The sequence below is a fragment of the Tachypleus tridentatus genome, chromosome 12 (assembly GCF_004210375.1).
Source record: "Tachypleus tridentatus isolate NWPU-2018 chromosome 12, ASM421037v1, whole genome shotgun sequence".
Classification (NCBI taxonomy): Eukaryota; Metazoa; Arthropoda; class Merostomata; order Xiphosura; family Limulidae; genus Tachypleus; species Tachypleus tridentatus.
The window spans coordinates 12,146,319-12,168,960 of record NC_134836.1 but is presented as its reverse complement, the minus strand read 5'-3'; the positions used below and the strand labels follow the sequence as shown (position 1 = coordinate 12,168,960).

The 22,642-nt window shown below is 33.6% G+C and overlaps 1 protein-coding gene across 6 annotated transcripts in view; it reads left to right on the top strand.

Moving 5' to 3' along the window:
* The first annotated feature begins 2,363 nt into the window (after positions 1 to 2,363).
* The window catches only part of LOC143234662 (uncharacterized), a 65,053-nt gene continuing 44,774 nt past the window's right edge, over positions 2,364 to 22,642 (top strand). For 4 of the 6 annotated variants that reach the window (XR_013018752.1, XR_013018751.1, XR_013018749.1 and 1 more), the window contains exons 1-4: positions 2,365 to 2,634; positions 11,630 to 11,737; positions 19,142 to 19,425; positions 22,367 to 22,544. The gene's annotated coding sequence lies outside the window, so the exon portion shown is untranslated. Of the gene's footprint in view, positions 2,635 to 11,629; positions 11,738 to 19,141; positions 19,426 to 22,366; positions 22,545 to 22,642 lie in introns of all 6 variants that reach the window. The other 2 variants (XM_076472189.1, XM_076472188.1) reach the window with 1 other exon arrangement.

Sequence of the window (22,642 nt, the reverse complement as noted above, 5' to 3'; positions counted from 1 at the left end):
ACCAATTCACAGTAATTTAATTACACAATGTGTGATTCGAAAACAGTTACATGAACACCTGCGATAAGTTATCGCTTCTATAAACACTCGCGCTATACTTAAACCATCTAAATCATAACACTCGCATTAAACTTGAAGAAACAAGTATATCTAACAGCATCTAGTCAACATTATCCACTGCTAGTTCTTATCTTACTCTTTATCAATGAGCATTGGATTGGCCATCAAATTATAAATCACCGAACGTTTAAAAGGGCGATAATGTTCCATAATGGGATTCGATCCCATGACATGTAGATTACAAATCTAGTGCACTAAGAACTAAGTTTCGAGTTGAGTGTCTTTTCGATAATGGTTACACTATTAATTGGCTACACATCTTTATGCTTTACCGTACAGGCCTGTAACTGTTTGGGCAGACGTTATTAATATTTGTGATGCACTATAAAGTTATATATGTTCTTTACATTAAAATATAGCACTAACTGGTAACAGTTTTCTGTTGCATACTACTTTTTGAATATTTGATGGCGCCATATGCGACGTATAAATTAGACGCTGCCTCTAGTTAACACCCTTGATATCGCATTGTTAGCACAACCAATAACACGACCCTGTTGTTAGATAATAAAAATGCTCTTATAAATTCATTTTCAGAATTAGAGAATGCACTGCTTTCTCTTCGCGTGCCTTTTTTATGATCTTCTATGTTTTAAACAAATTAGTCATTTTTCACCTTTTCAAGTACGAAAAATACCATGTAAACAAATCATAACAATTATCCATGTGTCTAACATTATTAATGTTTTAGAATTATTAATTTTGTTTAACTGTTTACCGTAATATTTTTTGCATAATATATATTATTTCTACACAGTCAATTAAAAAAATTAAAATTGGAAAGGATTAAAAAATCATTATATATATAAATTAAATTTTGCATTAATGGTGCAAAATGATACGTTCAGTTCGTAGTGACATATAACTGGTAAAAATGAAAGTGTTATTATAATTAGCTTTGATTAAATGATTTCACCAATGCGGCTCAGTATTGTTGTAAAACAATGAGTTTATGTAAGTCACGTCTGCTTAGCTCAGTGAAATTGGTTATTTTTTTTTTGCCTTATGATAATTATAATATCAGAAAATATAAGAAGCTGTTGATGAACTGATTCTTTGTTTTATATTAGAAAATAAGACTGACTTATAAGTATATGGTTTGTAAGTAATGTAACTCGTGAAATAGCGGTTATGGTTTTGCTTACCATTCATTTATTATTACTTCTGCGGTTATTTCACCTAAGAATTTCACTTGTATTAAAGCCTTAACTAACCTTATAGCTTGAGCACGTTGAATTAAAGTAATTATATGATGAAATTAACACATCCGCCCTCTATTGGTGGCATACATCTATTAATGTCGTGAAAGATTGTGTATATTATTGATTCTTATGTTTAATAACTAGTAATCTAAGATGTAATTTCGTGGCGTACATATTAAGTAAAAACCTTTCTCTGATATTAAATGAGTTTGTTCATAAGACATAGTGAGAAAAATGTATTGATTTTGTATTGATGTAATTTTAGAATATTGATTTTCTTCTTCTGGTTCTTTTTTTTATAATTCCACTATTTATTGATATTATTAACTTTGATATTTTTATTGTGTTGTTTGTTAACGTTTGTATCGTATTCTTGGCCAGGCATAGATGTTGTTTTCTTGTGGCCACCCGCTAGTACAGCGGTAAGTTTACGGATTTACAACGCTAAAATCAGGGGTTCGATTCCCCTCGGTGGGCTCAGTAGATAGCCCGATGTGGCTTTGCCATAAGAAAGACGAATGTTTTCTTCTGTAAATGTTAAAATTTTATATTTTAATTGTTTATGATCGTTAAGTTTTAATAAGTTGTTTTTTGTTCAGCCATGATTGTAGTGTCTGTGTTTGTTTTGTTTTTTGTTTTTAGTGCGTTACAAACTAAATACAACATAACAAGTAAACTTCATATTTCCATACATAGGTATATTCATATATATATATATATATATATATATACACACAGTTTGGCTAAGAGCCAAAACTGTTTTGTACTTCGTTAGGATAATTACGGTACGAGTAGTTAAATTTCTGCGGTTTATATTTAGATGTAATTATATCGAAATATATTACATTTATTATTTATCACAACTCAAAGTATTGTCTTAAATGTCAATAAACATGAACTATCACAAACAGTTAAATATGGTATTTTGGATATCGTTGTCAATCATTTGAGTTCCAGAATCTTGAGTTTTGCGGGATAAACAGTTTCTGGATCCAGTCTCGTGTGTTTACTTGTGTAAACCCTGTAGTATACAAAGTCAGAATGGTCGCCATTGGTTCAAGAGTATTTGTATATTGGTGTGTGTATGTTATGTCAAAAAAAAACATATTGAGGAATTTCTTGACTGACTTACTGCTTAAATACTGACGTTAGTATTTACAAGGTGCTATTGTTAAATCTGATGGTGGTTAAACAAAAACTACATGCTGATAAAACTGTGATTTATGTTTGAAGATAAAATATTACGTGAAAAGCTTATTCATCCTGCTTTCCACTCAATCACACTGAACTTTCGTACTGCTAACAACGTCAGGTACTAGTAACAGTAGTATTAGTATTGGTATTATAAGTAAATTATAAGTTTGGTATCAAAAATTGATACTTTAGAAACAGTTAATGAAAGTTAATTGGTTTTAAGGAACCGAGCAATACAAGTTCTAAGATAAACATGGCAGAGGTAGTTGAGAATGAGTAGTTCTGGCAGTTAACGTTGGTTGTAATCCTCGCTTGACTATTAGTATTAACCTACTTAATAAAAGTCGATTGAACATTCATATTAAATCTGAAATTTAACTTCTATCATTTTCTAAGATAAATTAGAATTAACGTCATAAGGAGAGAAAAACATCATTAATTTATAATTTATGCAACAACTAGACGAGCTTAAGTACTCTTAATTTCATGAGTGCCAGTAATCTATGTGTAAGTGTAAGAGTTTTGATTTAATGTTTTTTGAGTAAGATGACATTTGTAATATTTTAGTATGGAAAGATTGTTATATAAGGATAAGTTACCTAAAATTATTTTTTTCTGAAAACAAGTTAAAGGGAATTAATAGTATTGTTGCACCATCTTCTGCCATACTAGTACGTAATAGTAATAGTTGAAATGGTAGAATTAAGGGACCCTTATACAAATTTTGATAGGATAGGAGTTATCATCAGCTAAGACACTTTTTTTTTTAATAGTAACAGGGTGATTGGCCTTTGAAATGGGTTGCCTTCAGATATAATTGTTGCAGTTAGTTTAAGGGAAGGCTTTATAAAGATTTGAATTATAAGGGCTTGTTACATGTTTGTTTGTTTTTTTATTAATAGCTTAGTGGAGAAGACAGTCAAGATGAACCAACAGGTCCCTTTTTGTACTTTAAATTTTATGATGTGTTATTTAAATACTGTTAATGATATGGTTCTATTTGTGAGGTCTTGTTCAAAACAGAAAATCAAAAAGTGTATTGTAACCCTTAAAAACTTTATTACATTTATTTAAACTTGAAAATATGGTCGATTTCTGGGTTTGTAAAGCTATAGATCTCTGTTTCTTTTAAACTTTTCATCCGATATTTGAAAAAATGAATACTTTCTGCAGTATGATTGTTTCAAACAATGAGGTTTCTTGATGAATACATTACGTACTCACAGTTTTTGCATTAGGTCATATTTTTCCACACCATAGGTATATTACTTCTATTTTAAAAGTAACAATGGTTTATATATATGTATATCTCATCAGCTTTTAATAGATGAACTTGCCAAATACTGGTCCATTTTTTGTACATGATGACAGAACTTAATAAACCTTCAATTAATTGTTTGTGAAGACTTTGTAATGAACTTGAAAATTAGTAGGCAAAGCAGTAAGACTGTGGGTTTATAATACTATAAAGTAGGCCTCACTACACCATAGATAGCTCATTGTATTGTTTTGTGCTTAACTAGTAATAAATAGGCCTTCAGATTTGCATTATTTTGTTGTGAGAATACCAGTACTGTAAGTATTTACTTTATTTTGCTAATTGCTTTTATACTGTAGTTGTACAGGCACTATATTAATGTATTATATATATGTAAGCTACAAACTGTGTGGTATTTCACCAAAATTATTAGTTAAAATAAGCATTAATTTTTGTCATTCATTTTTACTTTTAACACGTTGGCTGCTGTGTGACCCACCAGTGAGTCGCACCTGATTTGTACTGATGTGCCTCATGAGCCACGCCACCTATTTATTTCAATTGTAATTTCCTCCTTGGCTTATAATGTAAAGTTGTTTCCAATGCCATACAGCACATCAGGAATGTCTCATCTTTCACCACTTATAATTTTCCTATTATGTCTTTTCAATAGAAGAAAATAAGGAATAATGAATGAGTACCAGCATAGGATGTCCACAACACCTGTTGTGGACATTGTGTCTGAAACTGGTGTTCGGGTATAGTGCTCACGAAACCCTGGCGTCACTGCAGTGCCCTTGAGGCACTGTAGTGCATCCCCTTGTAGGGCTCCATGGTTGATGGGGTGAGTGGTCACTGAAAAATTTTTTATTTATTATGGATACTTCTAAAACAAAACAAAAAAAAAAACACAACTTGAAACCATTGAGAAAAACTCGACTACTGGAAAACGACCATGCATTGATGAATCTGTGCAGCCTAACTCACCACTTGAATCTGTCCTGCAATTCCTAATTTTGCATTCCTTAAGTGGCAAACCTCTAGGACAGATGCCCTTATTTTTATTCAGAATTGCTTAGAAGGGCTTGCTGGCTCCCCTAAATCGGTAAAAAAGCTATGTTTGGGAGATATCTTAGTGGAAACTTCTTTATCGCAATATTCCAAACTCCTCCTGACATCAAAGGCCTTGAGGGACATACCCATTGAAGTTACTCCTCATTCCACTTTGAATACTTCCAGAGGAGTCATAGTTGAAAGAGATTTAAGAACTGTCCCCAAATCAGAGGTCCTCGCAGGACTCACCAGCCCAGGTGTCACAGCAGTAAGCCGAATCTTCACTCGAAAAGATGGAATTCTGGAACCAACAAATGTTCTAATACTAACATTTACAGAACCACATCCTCCCACCACAATAAGAGCAGGATATCTGAATTGTAAGGTGCGACCTTATATTCCACATCCTGTATGATGTTTCCATTGTTAATGATTTGGTCATTCAAAACAATCTAGCTGTGGTTCCTTGACCTGTGCCCATTGTGGTGGTAAAGACCATAATGCCACCGAATGCCAACTCAAACTACATTGTATAAACTGTAATGGTACGCATCCTACTTATTTTACCTCTTGCCCTAAGTGGGTAGAAGGAAAAGAAGTACGTCTCAAGACTATTAACAATCTCACTTACACAGAGGCTAGAAAGTTATTATTACCTATTCCGTCCAGAACTTATGCTGCTGTAACTCATTCTACTACTACAGTAGGAATCCAAACAGACTTTACCCTATCCCCAACACAATCTTCACCAGCATATCTTAATGAAACACTTCCCAAAATCGACACAGTTCATGAATCAGTGTCTCCTTCCATCTCAATTCTGACCACACCTTCCAGTTATTGCAGAACTTCACCTTCTTCAAGTCAAGATGTTTCCATGGGGTCTCCCTCTCTTGATACCCCAAAAATTAAGCAAACCACTCGTCCGCACCCTTAATCATTAGTGCATGTACTGATAAATTTAGACCTGACCATTTGAGCTAGAGCAGGATCCATAGAGGGAGATAGACCCACATCCAATAAAGAAAAAAACGAGGTCATAAGCAGAAGGACTCTTTACAGTCTTCTCCTCTGAAATAATTACACATGGCAACACTAATCCAATGGAACTGTCGAGGTTTCCAATCCAATGTGACTGACACCAAAGATCTGATGGACTTTTATCATCTCATATGTCTTTCTTTGCAAGAAACATTTTAAAGCCTACAAGTACAGTTACTATATAACACTATTCATTATACTGTAATAACAGGCTATGTGTAGAACAGGGATGTGGGAGAGTTGCATTGCTGGTTGATCAGCATGTGCCCACCCAGTCCCTGTCATTGACCACACCCTTGGAGGCTGTAGGCATTCGTGTCTCCTTTGGTTATACCATCACTATTTGCTCTTTATACCTTACACCTGAAATGCATTATAATAAATCAGACCTCGATACCCTCATTGAGCAACTGCCAACCCCCTTTTTAATCTTGGAAGATTTCAATGGGCATAATCCCCTCTGGGGTGGCTCCTGTAGTAATATGAGAGGGCACACCATAGAGCATATGCTCCTGAACCATGACCTGGCTCTATTCAATATTGGCTCTTACACACCCAGTCAGTCATTTACAGCTATAGATCTTTCTGTCCCCTTTTGCTACTCACTCACTTTTCCTGGGAGGTTGACATCAATCCACGAGGAAGTGATCATTTTCCCATCATCTTATGAGAGATTGGTCGTGATCAATACCACCCGACCCATGTACCTTGGTGGAAGTTGGTCCAGGCCAACTGGCCTTCTTTCACTACTCACTCGGAACTTGATCCTGCCATCTTATATGAATCATCCATAGACGATTGTATAGCAGCAGTAACCAACAGTATTATACAAGCTGCTACTCGATGCATCCCTTAAATCTTGACATGTTCCCCACAGCATCTCCACCCTTGGTGGAATTCTGCCTGTTCTATAACACAAAAAACTCAGAAACATGCTTGGGATAAATTTCGAAGATACTCCATGCTCTCAAACCACATTGCATTTCAGCAAGCCCATGCACACACTCAGCAAGGTAGATGTTGAAGCCAGAAGGAATCTTGGATTAAATACACCTCCAGCATTTCTTCAACCACCAGCACAAAAGTTATATGGGATAAGATCCAGAGGGTGAGTGGAAGATATACTTCTGCCCCCCCTCTCAATCTTAATATCTGATGGCCACAAAGTTGCAGATGCACAGAGCATTGCCAATACTCTTGGGGACTTTTTCTCTCATGTATCTAGCTCTTCAAACTTATCCCCTTCCTTTTTAGCCATTAAAACACACACAGAGTATCTGCCTCTTTCCTTTTCAACTGACCATTCCTATGACTATAATCGCCCTCCTACACTGATGGAACTCAAACTTTCAATTCATCGGTCTGGCAATACATCAGTCAGACCTGATAATATACATTATGAGATGTTATGCCACCTTTCCCAGAACTCTCTTACTATTCTCCTGGCTGTCTTTAGTTGGATATGGCAGGAAAATGTCTATCCAGATGCTTGATGACAAGCTATCATACTTCCTATTCTGAAACTTGGGAAGGATCCAATGATTCCTTCGAATTACCGTGCAATTGCTTTGACAAGTTGTCTCAGTAAGATTTTAGACAGGATAATCAATGCCTGCCTCATTTGGTTTCTTGAATCAAACAACCTCCTCTCACCTACTTAGTGTTGGCTTTGAAGACAACGCTCTATGATAGACCACTTAATTTGCCATGAAACATCAATCAGAAAAGCCTTTTTAAGGTGACAACATCTTGTTACTGTTTTTTTTTATTTAGAAAAAGCTTGCAATACAACATGGATATATGGCATTTTACGAGACCTTCACTCATATGGATTGCATGGCAACTTACCCCTTTTCATCAAGCAATTGTTAATGAAGTGCTGATTCCAAGTTCACATTTTTTCCCACAGGAACTTGGAGTCCCTCAGAGCTGTATTCTGAGTATCACACTTTTCATTATAAAGATTAATGCCATCAGTGAACAGCTACCCCCTACAATTGCAAACTGTCTTGTTGTTGATGACTTCCACATCTCATGTTAGTCATCAAACATGAGATTTATTGAACGGCAGCTACAAACTGCAATCAATCATGTACTGAAGTGGACCACAGCAAATAGTTTTAAACTTTCACTCTCTAAAACTGTTTGTATATATTTCTGCTGCAAACGGGGAATCCACCCAGATTCAGAACATCATCTTAATGTTGTACTTCCTGACATCCCTGAGGCAAAGTTCTTAGGTCTTATATTTGATTGTAAATTAAATTTTATATCACAAATCAAGCAACTTTGTATCAAATGCCTTAAAGTATTGAACATTCTCCGTGTCCTCTCTTCTACTTCTTGGGGAGCAGATTGATACTCCATGCTCAAAATTTATCATGCCCTCGTCCAATCCAAACTTGACTATGGGTCTGTGGTTTATGGTTTTTCCAGAACCTCAGCACTGAAAATGTTGGATCCTGTCCATCACCATGGGTTTCGGCTTTGTATTAGACCTTTTCGTACTTCTCCCATGCAAAGTCTGTATGTGGAATCTCATGAAGCCCCTCTATATATTCACCGTTTGTAACTGTCTCTAATGTGTGCTTCCAAACTTCAATCCTTACTACAGCATCCTCTTTGGAGTTGTGTTTTCCAACCACAATGGACCATACTTTTTAATAACAGAAAATCTGCCATTGTTTCTTTTAGTCTCCGTATCCAGGCACAATTAGAAGAATTGGATTTATCTCTGAATAACATTGCAGTTTCTTCATATCAGCCTACTCCACCGTGGCAAATTACTGTCCCCAATTGTAACCTATCTTTCAGTCATCTGAGGAAAGCAGATACACCCGATTGGAAATATCGCTCTTTCTTTGCTAAACATCTTTCATATGATCCATCCATTCCTATGTATACAGATGGTTCCAATTCAGGTGACTCACTGGACTTAGGCCCGGCATGGCCAAGCGTGTTAAGGCATGCGACTCGAAATCTGAGGGTCACGGGTTCGCATCCCAGTCGCGCCAAACATGCTCACCCTTTCAGCCGTGGGGGCATTATAATGTAATGGTCAATCTCACTATTTGTTGGTAAAAGAGTAGCCTAAGAGTTGGCGGTGGATGGTAATGACTAGCTGCCTTCCCTCTAGTCTTACACTGCTAAATTAGGGATGGCTAGCACAGATAGTCCTCAAGTAGCTGTGTGGAAATTTCAAAAAACAAACAAACACTGGACTCTGCCGTGGTTTGTGACAGTTTGATTGTGGCACACAGACTCCCCTCTACAGTTTCTGTTTTCACTGCTGAATTGTATGCCATCTCTCTTACTCTAAATCATATTGAACCAATGCAATATACAAATTATACAATATATACAGACTCACTCAGCAGTCTATTGGCCCAGGAATCATTCCATGATAGTCACCACCCTCTTCTTATCAATATCAAAAACAAACTGGCCCATCTTTCTCTCTCATCTGTCTCCATCCAACTCTTTTGGATACCAGGTCATGTTAGGTATTTGTGGGAATGAGCTGGCCAACAGAGCAGCAAAGTCTTGTCTGTTCTGGATCTATCATCCCAGTACCCATTCCATACATGGACTATGGTTCAGTTATACATTCCAGACTGTACACCAGATGGCAGGCAACCTGGAATGAGCAACACAATAACAAGCTTTTTCAAATCAAACCTCTTGGTCTTTGTCCCTCTTACTTCTGTAAGGATCAAAGAGAGGAGGTTGTTTTGGCAAGGCTGTGCATTGGACATAGTTGTTTAACCCACCACTTCCTTTTATCTGGTACTGCTGCACCAGTGTATGGTCCATGTGGCACTCAGATCACAATCATCCACATTTAATTATCATGTCATCGTTACAATCGAGAACGATGACACCATTTGAAAGGTATTTGTAAGGCAGGTTTGCACATTACTTTGGCCTGTGTTATAGGTGATACTGCCCAGCTCACTCATGTTTTTACATTTTTAAAAGCCATTGGTCTTTTACACTTAATTTAAGGTTTTTTATCAGACTATAGTGTTTTAGTATGATTTATTTTACACAATTTAATGTTTTAGCACAATTTCTTTTACACATTTCAATTTTTATTTTGACTTGAACCCAGGACTGGAAAGACCAACTTCAGGTGGCTGACTGCAAATTTAGTAAAATAAATAACATAAAATTATATATTCAAACATCTAAGCATGCCCTCTACATTCCGACACTCAGTTACACAACCCCTTTGAAACATATGGTCAGCTTCCGGTCAGTTACCTTTTTCTTTCTTTGTGAACCTGATGATGACCAAAGAAGATTGAAACGTTGTTCGCTCCTTTACGTAAAATATTTTCTAAACCCAAACGAGCCATTTTTACATATATATTTGACTGCAAATTTGATCTTGATGCTTTAGTCTTCCTGGCATGTCTTAATTTTACAGATTTTAGTTTTTATTTTTCTTTTGAACTGAACCCAGGACTGGAAAGCCAACTTCAGGTGACTGACAGCAAGGGTGTACTTCTTGCTTCAGTATTTCTGACAGTTCCTAATTTTACATATTTTACTTTTTTCTTTAATTGCTCTATACATATACTATACCACATCTTGTTTGGCATAGATAGCCTTGTGGCTTTGTGCCAATAAACATTGAATACCTACCTTTCACACAAGACCTTTGTTGCACTTTGCTGTCCAGAAGCCATTTTTCAGCACTGGCACTTGTCTGAAAAAGAAGTAAATCATGTACATCTTCTGTAACCATCAAATTGAATGCATTTATTGGCCTGAGGGATTGTTGTCGAAAGGTGTTTATTCTTGGTATGTTTGGGCTGCCAGTAAAAGGAAAGCTTTTGCAAAGTGTTCCATCTACTTTGTGCCAAACATTGGTTGGGAGTGCAGCATCATCATTTTCATTGTCAGTAATGTCACCTTAACTCGGAGATTCCAGTTGACTATGATCATGTGACATAATGGATTTATTAGATAACTATCTGTATCAGAAAAAGAACTAAATGGCTCATCACTATCTGAACCTTGTTGAGATGATAATCCGTGAAATGATTTAGATGTAAATGAAGTTTTTTGCATATTAATTTAGAATTCAGTCTTTATATATTCAATTAGATGTTGCAATCTCAAAAAGAAAAGAACAACGAGCCAGTGAAACTGCTATAGAAAATATATGATGAATTTAAGCATGACCTGCAGGCAGGTCACAGTATAAATGTATATACATTGGAACCCCTCTAAAGCAGCCACTTTCAGGACTGAGACAAACTGGCCTGATTAGAGGTGTTCCACTGTACATAATTAGGGATTATGTAAACAAAAAAGGGACTGTGATTGAATGACCGCTTTTAAGGGGTCGCTGCTTAGAGGGGTTCCACTGTACTTGCAGTCCAGGGTCTTCACATGTGATCTTATAAGACTACGAAATAAATATTATGTAAGCCTAATTATAATGCTGACAGGACAGCTGTAATTATAAATTTATAACATTGCAGCAGCCAACATGTTAAAAAATTTGTTATTGAAATATAAGGATTGAAGTATTAATTCATTTAGATCTAATAGAATCAAAAGATATCTTTACTCGTGTTTCAGGTGTGAAATAGCACCCAATTTGTTTTTAATAATCATTGAAAAGTATCTATTTAAGGCAAAGAGCATAACAGAAGCAGAACTCAAAATCTGAATATTTTTTCCCTTAATAACATGATTATATGTATTGTTATTTTCATACTGTTCTTTTCCATGTATTTAATTTTTCTAGTGCTTCTGAGATGTCTCAGCTACTGTATTTTGCTTTAGACAGAGATGAAGACCTTGGGAATGGTACACGATTTCTACCAAATTTCTTAAATACTTAGAAATTGACAATGTGAGTTAACTTAGTTCAAGATTTTGATAAAGTATTTTCTAGACTTATCTGTCCACGGCTGTTTCCAAGCAGCTTTTATTAAATATGTTCTCTCAGTTTTTATTCAGACATGTATTTCTGTTTTCTGAAATACAGCACTCTAATTAATACTTTCTAATTTTATACATAACAGTGTAAAGATATATTTTATGAGTTATACTTTGGTAATTGAATTTATTTCTACATGATCATTACAGATGTAAAGTATGTTAAATAAACTGCTACTTGCCTACTAGTGAAAAGGAGATGGGTTACTTGTATTTTTGTTCATAATTACAAAGCATGGTTGGTTTAAGTGAGTTTATACCTGTGTTTGAAAGCAACTTGTTCTCTTTCTCTCTTGTCATAAATTGATTCATCTGTTCCACACAGTGATGTTGGCCTTGAAGAGTCTGTGTGGTGATCATGTAATAAAGACTTATTAATTACCTTTTGAATGTATTTTGCTGTAACATTGTTTCATGTATAATTACTTCCTAGAAAAGGGTAGAAGCATTTCACAACTAACACTTCACATCATTTCTAGTAAGATTTTTCAAAGATTTTTTAGTATATTTAACTTCAGAATGGTAATCACTTTTGAAGTGTTTCTTTTAACATACTAAGAATTAAAAACGTGTATTTGAAGTAAAACAGACAATTGTATGTTTCACAAGAATTTTATTTATTAATGACTGTGGTTTTGGCAGTAAAGACATTATCGGTTTAACATACTTAACAATTGCATTTTTTAAATTATTAAAAGAACTGTAGACATTATGAAAGTTGAACAGTCGTGATAGCTCCACAATGAAAGTGGCCACTTTCTTCAGTTTTTTTAATATGGAAGTGTTCCATTGTTTTCATTTTCAGTTACATTTTGATACCCAAACTTTGATTCTTGGCATATTGTAAACTGTTCATTCTTATTTTGTTTTATATATTTCTGTAACCAAATTGCTCAGGTTACTTTATACTAACTTTGAAATAGTTTTATTACCTTGAAAATTTTACATGTTCTACAATAATTCCTGTATGCTAAATCTGAAAATGATATCCATTTTTCTCCATCACCTACAGATATTTCATAAAACATCTTATGTACTTTTACATTAGTGAATCGTTTTAATTGAAATCCGGTCATGTTTTATGCTTAAAATGTTGACAACTACAGGCTATAGATTTTTCTATATTAAGTACAACATGAGTCTTATCGATCATTTTAGAATATACGAAAAACACTTTGCTAGTGTGTAGATGGTTAACAGATCACATGACGTGCCATTTCTTGATAGTATTTGTTTATGAGTGCACTTTGTCTTTTTTTTATTATTATTCAGTATTATTTATTCGTTGCTGTGGAAACAAGAGGTTGTCTAAATGACCCAAACATATTCTGTTATATATGTGGTAAATTTGTTGTTATGGGACAAAGGCAAAAGATTATAGAATTTGTTAAACAAGCATATTACATTTTCTTTGCCTTTTGGAATTCCAGTGGTCAGGCCTAAGCCTTAGCAACTGTTGAGATGATTGCTGTTTTCGCTCGTGTAACGTGCAAGGCTACAACACTCGAAATAAACAAGAAATTTCTTGTCTGAACCTTCAATCTGCTATAAGATCAGTTGCTCATGGACCTGATGTATCTGTACCTACTGCACCAGAGATACCTGATGCAGTTTCATCTGATTCTGAATCTGGTGTCAATAGAAATGATGATAGGATTATTTTCAATCTGAAACGTCTGTCTCGACAGGTTACATTAAGACGTCAGGGAAATGGAGAGGAGGTAACAGGGAATGATGACTGATTACTCCTGGTCAATGAAACCACATGCTTCAGTCGCAATATGTGAAAGACCACAACACGTATTTTTGAGACTTAAACACATAGATTTCACTTTAAAAAATTAATGAGGTGTATATTCCTTAACATCAATGTTCTTCCCTTTTCTTCAGTTTTTGTATTTTTTAACAAACAGTAAATGTCAGTTGTGGGAAAATAAAAATTCGTTCTGTGTAAGTTTGTTTCTTAAGGATTTGTTAACAAAAAAATCCATACGTGATGGGAAAAATGAATATTATTTTCGTAATCTACGTAACCGGGTTATGGAAGATACGTTTTACGAAACTAAATAGACTTTTATGAAGTTCAATATTTACAGGCCTGTTGAATTATTAAAATTAGATCTGCAGTGGTTAAGTGAAACTGGCATGTGATATCAAGGTTTATTGTTTTACTAAATAATACTGTGTATTCTGCTTTTAACAGAATATTCAGTTGTAGAGAGAGAAATGTGATGTTTGTCTTTCAGTACAGGTGTTATTTACAAACGTTTGTAATTTATTAAGACACTGGAAACATCCTTGACATCTCAACTGTAAAGGTCGTCACAAATTCTAAGAAAGAAAGGAATGAACATAATCTGAGAAGCTGAATGACAGTACTTTTTATTTCTAGATTTTACCCTTCCATTCTTTAGAAATGAAAGTCACACTTCACAACACCCTAACAGCCTTTAAAAAGTACTTTTTAATTTTCAGTTGAGAATCGTCTTGTGTTACACACTGCCAAGGCTTCTAATGTGCTTTAGGTTACTGAAACATGCCTTCTAGGCTTATCAAGTAAAACCTATTTTTACCCTTTGTGGAATATCTTATAACAACCTTTAATCGTGTTAGGTTTAATCCTCGCCCTGTGCTCGTGGTATTTTCCACATCGTTCATGCGGTACGAGATTTGGACACTCCCCGAGGTTTATGGTTACCATGGTTGCCAAACAATAGCGCGCAACTAGGAATGGATCAGTGACATAGTTAGTTAGCAGTTTAGAGCATCCGCGCCGTTTGTAAATTGTGCAGCATACATATTCGTGCAGGTGCTAACAATCTAGGCTTTCGTTCTTTTACCCGTTTCTCCCCTGATCACGATTTTGGCCTAGTTGTGCGGGTGGAATAGAATAATGTAATATTCAAATTACTCTTATCTTTCAAGTTTCAAATAAAACAAAAGCATTCATTCTGATGACATGTAAAAACTGTGAGGACAGAAATGTGTTATATTTTTATGTGATGTGGCGTGAATAAAAAGGTGTTATCATTATTCTCCATGGCAACATTTATGACTGAAAAATAATAGTTCATGAACAAGAAGCCCACTTGAAGTAAAAATGTATTATAAAGACGGTTGATTTGAGTATTAAAACATTAATAAATACGAAACGCAGAACAACATTTCAACCTTCTTAGGTCATCTTCAGGTTAACAAAGACAGTTTGAAACTGTCATTACCGAGTGTATGACTTGGGAACGAGAATACGAGATTATAGGGGCGTTGCAGTTAAATGTTAGGTTATTAATTAATATAGGTGTGAAAGTGTTCCTTTATGTTGGTTCAGTTTTGGTTTGAGTTTTTCTATTAGTAGGGCTTCTTTTATTTAGACTGTATTTGTAAGTAATGTCTGTGTGACATTATAGTTGAAATAGTGTTAATATATATATTTAGTTCAAGTAACACAGTGCAGTGCATCATCAAGTTCCATTGCATTGTTTTATGGAGTTCATCAAAACCCTAACAGAATGTTCGGCCAGAAAAGTACCTCTAAATAGTTCGAACAACACTTTAAAGCCTTTAGTACTGGTAAGGCTGTACACATAAAAATGCACACAAAAAACACGCATGTTAGACTTACAAGGAAAATAAATTCTACTCAAAATTGCTCCCAAACTGCAAAAGTCGTAGGAGTATTGAAAAGTCAATTTGTTGTTGTTTTTCCCCTGTATTTTACTAAGGTAAACGATGTTATGATTACAATTTGAAATTAAGTTTCTAACAAATATCTGGTGTTTCTTTAAAAAAAAAAAAAAAGTAAGAGGTGAAACAGGAATTACCAGCCGATGATATATGATTAAAGCAGTGAGAGTATGTACGAGTTAGCCACTATACAATCGATGTCCTTAAGGGACCAACCCATATATTAGTTAAATATAATTCGACTCACCAACGTGGAGTTACAGTAGGGGTTTGTAGTTTGAGTAAATACTTTCTACAGTATCTCCATCCTTGTTTCTGTACTTTATTTACAGGTTAAATTCCAACATTATTTATATTATAAGAATACATGCGTTTTGTGTCACAAAAAACTGTCAGTGATAAGAATATTTAAAATCGTATTTATTTGTTCAAATCTTTATTAAAATGAAAAAAGTAGGTTTCGACTGTGTAGAAACGAACTACTTGTATCTCAGATGTATTTATTTTGGTTAAACGTAATTTTAACAGTTAATAACTAGTAATTTTCCACGAAGCTATAAAAATAATAGTACAGTAGTAGAGTAATATTTTAATAAACAGAGAGTAGGTTGTTTGTTTTTTCCTTTTTAATGACACAACTACGGCTAAATGGTGGTTAAGTGTTTTCTGACATTTCCCGTGTTAGAAAAAGTTCAGTTTGTATTTATTCGTAAGAGGAAGATGTGCGAATTGGCAAAGAGCCAGCAAGATTAGTAGCTAGTCACGAGGTGTGGTATAAATGCGCGAAGGCGTAACCATATCACGTGAAGAAAAATGTGTAAATAATCAAACTTGTTGGAGGGATTATTTCAACTCGATCTTTACGCCATCAGCGTTGTTTATTCAAATTTAAAATCAAGGTTTTAACACTAAAACCTTTATGGTAATATTCTAATGAGTTTTCATCCAGTAAAACTATGGCAATCTACAGGAAAAACTAAATTGTAGTACTATAAAAGCCAAGTTCTAATACTCTGAAGTTACTATTTTTTTATTTTTTTTTAGAAATGTATTTAAGTTTTTAAAACAATCAAAACTTGGAAGTTTATTACACAATAGATCTGAGATATTATTTTGCTTTTTATGGTTGCCAAGATATATTTAAATATAATATTAAATTCAAGATCAGTGATTGAAATATTTGTTTTTTATTTAATAAAAGTTAATAGCTCACTGACAGCTAAATTACGTTGTTCGTTGACTGACAACCTTCATGCGCACGTTTATGAGTATGCTGTCTTTCGCATGTGGTTCGATTTCCTGGTCAATTTTTCAGTGCGCAGTCTGTGATGCACACCCCTAATTGTGTAATATTCTTGCCTGTGATTACATCGTTCTATAACTATTTAAATGAGAAAAAAAAATACAAATAGCAAGAGGATAAGATGTTTGAATTCAGACATTTTTCATAAACACTTCTGAAGATTAGATTTACAAATGGGGGATAGGATCTTGAGGGGGTTCTTGAAACTTTGGTCTTGCAACATCATTTTTGGTTCCAGTTGCAATAGTTTTCCAGTAGTGAAGTGTTATATATATATATATCGTATTTGTTCGGACACTTTTGTCTTTCATACCACTCATATTCAATTTTTTGTCCTTGTTTGAAACTTAACTTTAGTTTCAATGTGTCCCTTCTGGTACAGCGGTACGTCTACAGATTTACAACGCTAAAATTAGGGGTTTGATTTCCCTCAGTGGGCTTAGCAGATAGCCCGATGTGGCTTTGCTATAAGAAAACACACATATTCACTCGTTTTAATGTCTAAAGTTTTTTTTTTGTTTGTTTGATTCGGAAATTTAGTTTAGCGCCTCAGTGACAGTGATAGCTGATATAAATAAGTTGGTGTGATGTCAGTTGCGTATTTCTATCTTATCGACTATTGTGGTTACCATAGAAACTCAAAAATAAAAGTTTCATTCAGTTTTTCTACTTTTCTTAACTAGCTACTTATTCAGCTTGTGTTTATATACACAGAACTATCTCTGTGACAACCATTTTAATTGCAATTTCCACGTTTCAGTTTCAGCAGGTTAATAAACAGCCTTTGTTTTCCAAGCTGTCCAACAATGGCCATTAACTATTTTTCTAGTGAATAAAGCAGGGTCACAACTAATTGAATTCTGTTAACTGACATGTACCAAGCTGGTTTTTGTGTCCTCCTGGACCTAAGTAGTTCAAGTATCATTATTACAACAGTTAAGAATCTAGAAATGTTTTCTAAAGAAAAGAAGTGGATAGTGAGATGCTTTAATGTTTTTTCAGTTGTTAACATACACATACATATATATTTGGAACCAGTGAATGTTTCATGTGTTGTAAATTTGTATTGAAAACAGTCATTTTGTTTAAATTGATGATGGTTTCATTTCATTCTCTGAGAACAACAGTTATGTTGGTAGTAATACAGCACTTACAGTTTAATGGTGAAACAGTAATCATATGCACATGAAACTTGAGATAAAATTCAAGTTTTTTGTAACCTAATCTGAGGGATTAAAATAGTATATGTTTGAAATTATATCTGTATCTCTAACTGACCCTTTCTGTAATTGGTCAGAGATAATTTGAATGCTCTCCATGTTCCAAAACAAATTTGTCTGATTTTATTGGTACATATCTTTTATCACTGTATTTTTAATTATTTTGCCAAATGTAGTCACATCAGTAATTACTAGATGGCAATAGAAATGTTGTTTGTGATCATTGTTAGATTTATTCTGAATTATGTATCAAATGCTGAAAAATAAAACCATTGCTATTCTTTACTAGTTTTATTGAATTAAAATTATTAGAAATAAATTTATAGATTATTAAAAATTTTGGAATTGAAACAGCTCTAGTAAACAGTGCCATGTCTTTGATTTGTCCAATCGTATGCATAGTTTCACCATGAATTGTATACCACTAACTTTAGAGTATACAAGTTCTTGCCTTTGTAGTGTTATGTTATTGCTTATTAATAGAATTTTGTAAATACCAGATATCATCTGTAGTTGTAAACTAAGGATTATAGCATATTTGTAATTTGATTGGTAATATGTTTCCATAGATGATGTAAAACATTGGTTATGCTATTATTCATCTGTGTTCTTACTGTTACACATTAGGCAGAAAAAACAATTTTTTTACTGAGTGACTGATGACAAAACTAATTATTTAATCCTGTTGTGTTGATGATTCTTTGAGAAGAAATGTTAGGTGCTTGTGTTTTTAATATTTCTTGTAAACTTTATTGCATGTTTGTGTTTGTCTGTCATGTAGTATTGAGGTTAAAATGTAACCTCCAATTTTGGTTTTATTGTTAGAAGTTTTAAATGAGGTTATATTCTAACATACAGGTTTTGTTTAACTATTAGATTAAAGTTTTTAGTTAAGTTAAAATCTAACATTCAAACTTGATTTTATTATTAGAGTAGCATTTTTGGTGAGGTTTTATAATCTCATACATTGAGGCTTGATTCTGTGATTAGGTCAAACTTGTTTTGTGGTGAGGTTAAAGTCTGGTATAATGGGATTTGAATGTGTTGTTAGAATAAATTAAGGTCTTTTATTTAAACACTTATATTTGTGCTTTTCTTTGTTGTGTTTCAGAAATGGAGCATATCATCTCAATTCATTACTTGTTCTAAATATCAGAGATAATGAATTTTATAGAATTGTCACAATTCATCCAAAGAACTATTTGGAAACTTTGTGTAAAAAACTTTAACCATCAAGGCAATGAGGTTTTGAGTGCTCTTATGGTGTTATAATATGAGTATTGTTATCCATATTGGTACTGCTTTGCACCACCTTTCAACATCAGGAGCCGTGACTGCTGCTCCTGCATGTATTCTGAAAACAGAAACAACCCCTGAAATGGGACCAGGTGTAGAGTAAGTTTGTTTTCTCTCAAGTTTTCTATTTATATGTTTGTGGAGTTTCTATGTACGTTTTGATGGTTCATGTGTAAATTTATTTTCAAGTGATTATTATTGTGTGTGTTTTATGAACTTTCTCAATACAATTTAATATATTTGTGGCTTCTTTGTGTGATGAAGAGATTGTATAGAGCTTTGGTATTTTAAGATATCGGTCAAGGTTTGTCGTTTGTGTAACGTTCTAAAGTTTTAAAAGAATTGTATCCCAAACCACTCTGCAATTTCTGCAGTTTCCAATTGCCACCAGGGGCAACCTAAATCGTGATTTGTTTGAAGGCTTGGAAAGTATTATAATTTGACTGTCCATTTTTAAGGTCTTGAAATTTACAACTTTTGATCAGAAAATAATTGGTTTTTGATTTTGGTGTATTACTAATTACCAGTCAAGTAAAGTGTACAGTCTTCTGTAGTTTAACAAGTTTTTAATTTGATGTTATTAAGTATTTTATAATGCCGCTTTATGTAATAGGAACGGAAAGAAATTTTAACACCACAAGTGCGTATTTCTTTATACACAGGTCTTGAAAATTGTTTAAAATGTTAATTTAGAAAGCTGGAATGAATGATAAGAAGTAGAGTTGATTATATTCTTGAACCATTTTAAAAGGAATTATTAAGACACAAGTGTTAAAATGTAGGAGAGAGACATAAAACAATGAGAGTCCATAGATTATCTGTGGGATAGTTGAACCTTGGATAAGCGTTAAGAAAGTAATATTTTGAGCTATACAAATATTATTTTTTTCATTTTCAATATTGCTACTAGCAGGCTGTCAAAGATAGAAAATTTAGTATAACCCTAGATACTCAGCTTAAAGTATACACTACTAATTTACATATGTAGTTTTCTTCCTTTGACAGTACAGTTCTTGATTCCCATTGTTAATCTGCACCTCTTGTTAAATATGTTACATTCTTACTGGAAGGATTGTTTTTTATTAAAAGTAGTAGTCACATGTTTGGCAACATATTTAACTGTTACTTATGTTTCTTATGGTCTGTTTTTTCTGTAAATTTGGCAATATAATAGTTTCCCATGGTAACAGACCTAACTAAACTCAGTGTACAGAAGGCAAGTTCTTCAAAAAAATTGGTATTTAAATATCAAGTTATTTAACTATATATTTTGGAGGGTAGACAATATTTGTAATGCATAAATACTTTCAGTAATATAGATATATTTATAATAAGCTATTTAGTTTTTACATATTAAGAATATGATTTTGTGTGTTGCTACTAAATGTTAATCTGCTATCCATTTCTAATATTTCATCAGTCTAATCAACACTTATCTCAGGAGTTTTATTAATCTAATTTATAGACTGTTTATAGAAAGCATTAAAACTTCTACATACATCAACAGAGTAGTGTACTTGCAGTGCAGCCACTGACTATAACCAGATCTGAAAGTAAGTCATTAACCTTAGATCAAAAGGTGAAACTGTTCCCTTAAGAGGAAGTACTAAATAAATTGAATTCTGTTTTATCACAGTTGTTTCACAAAATTTACTTTCATATCTTTATGTGGGTTTAAAAGTATGGTGATGTGTTTATGGCAGTATCTGCGAGTTCAACCAAAATAGTTTTTTGTCAGTATACATTTTCTGAAGCATATTTACTTATCTTTAATTTGTTATAGATATAAACAAATACACACAACTTTAAATTCTGCACAAACAAGTTTAGTGTTGTAGCCAATTACTACTACAACAATTAATTTCTTTTTCTCAATTCATGTACAACTTACTATAAAACATTGTAAGCAACAGTTTTAGAACCAGTGTAATGGAAGTCTTAAAATACACTGAATATTCTCCATGTTACTTAATGCCAGGGAATTCTAGTAATTAGTCTGAGTAATTGTTTCATTTGCCTTGTTATTCTCATGTTCCATATCATTCTGAACTTTGGTGGAAAAAGGAAATAAAACTTATTTAGTACTTTTTCATTTTATCAGGTTTAGGCCTAACTTACTGTCTCAAATCATTGGCTTTTAACATAGTTTAAAATTTGATAATGCTAAATTATACCCCTTTTTTAAATAAGTTAGAATCATTAATTTAGTGCCTACTTTTTACTGAACTACAGATAGAGTGTAGAATTTCTAAGATAGGCCTAAATGTAAGGATATTTTACTCAGTACTCACTTTTAACTGTAGCAGAGATAGAATAAAAGGTGTTATCTGTAGTTTAGGTATAATGTATGTAAGTAAAAAATTGTGTTTATTTAATGCTGTCTTTCAGCTGTACTACTGGAGATATAATCAGTATTTGATGTATAATGTCTAAGTGCAACATTGCATTTATTTATTGCCCTTTCTAGAGATAGAATGCATTATGGAATATTTATATTAAGCCTGATATCTGTTACCATAAGATTATAATTATTCAGTTATCCCTTTTTACTGTACCAGAGATAGGATATTTGAATTAGGCTTAATGTCTGTTACTGTAAGATTATAGTTATTCAGTGACCCTTTTCTACTGTGTCAGAGATAGAAAGCAAGGTACAATCTTTGCACTAGGCCTAATGTCTGTCACTGTAAGATTGTTTATTCAGTGCTCTTTCTGTTGTACCAGAAATAGGATCTAGTTTGATCTAAACTAGACTTTTCTCTAATCTTGCATATTAAAGCTTATTGAAGAAAATAGATGACATCACAAATTCTCATGTATTTCCTGTATAAAAAAAAAACAACAACACAGAAAAACATGGTGTATTGTACCATGACTGAACTCATTTGAATGTTTTATAAAGAATATTATAACTTAGAATGATAACATTTTATATCATTAGGTTGATGCAATTCTTTTGGAATTTTTGATATATGTGCAAATATGTATATGTTACTTCTTTTTTTAATGATAAATAATAAGGTTATAAAATTTATTTTAGGCAAAAGATGGCAGATGTTTCCATTTCTTCTGAAGCTTGTGCTACAACTGTTGTGACATTACCACTTTCAGTTACAACAGTCACAGCTCAGCAGTTGGACTGCCAAAATAGAAAACCATATGCTCAGACTCCACACCCAGGGTATGTGTACCCAGGCTGCTTTGGTTTACCCTATCAGGTAAGAATATACATCAGAACATGCTATCTAGGTTAGCAATACCACTTTAAGTGAAACTGAAAGTAGAGTTAGTAACAAAAATAAAATAGTTTTCCTTT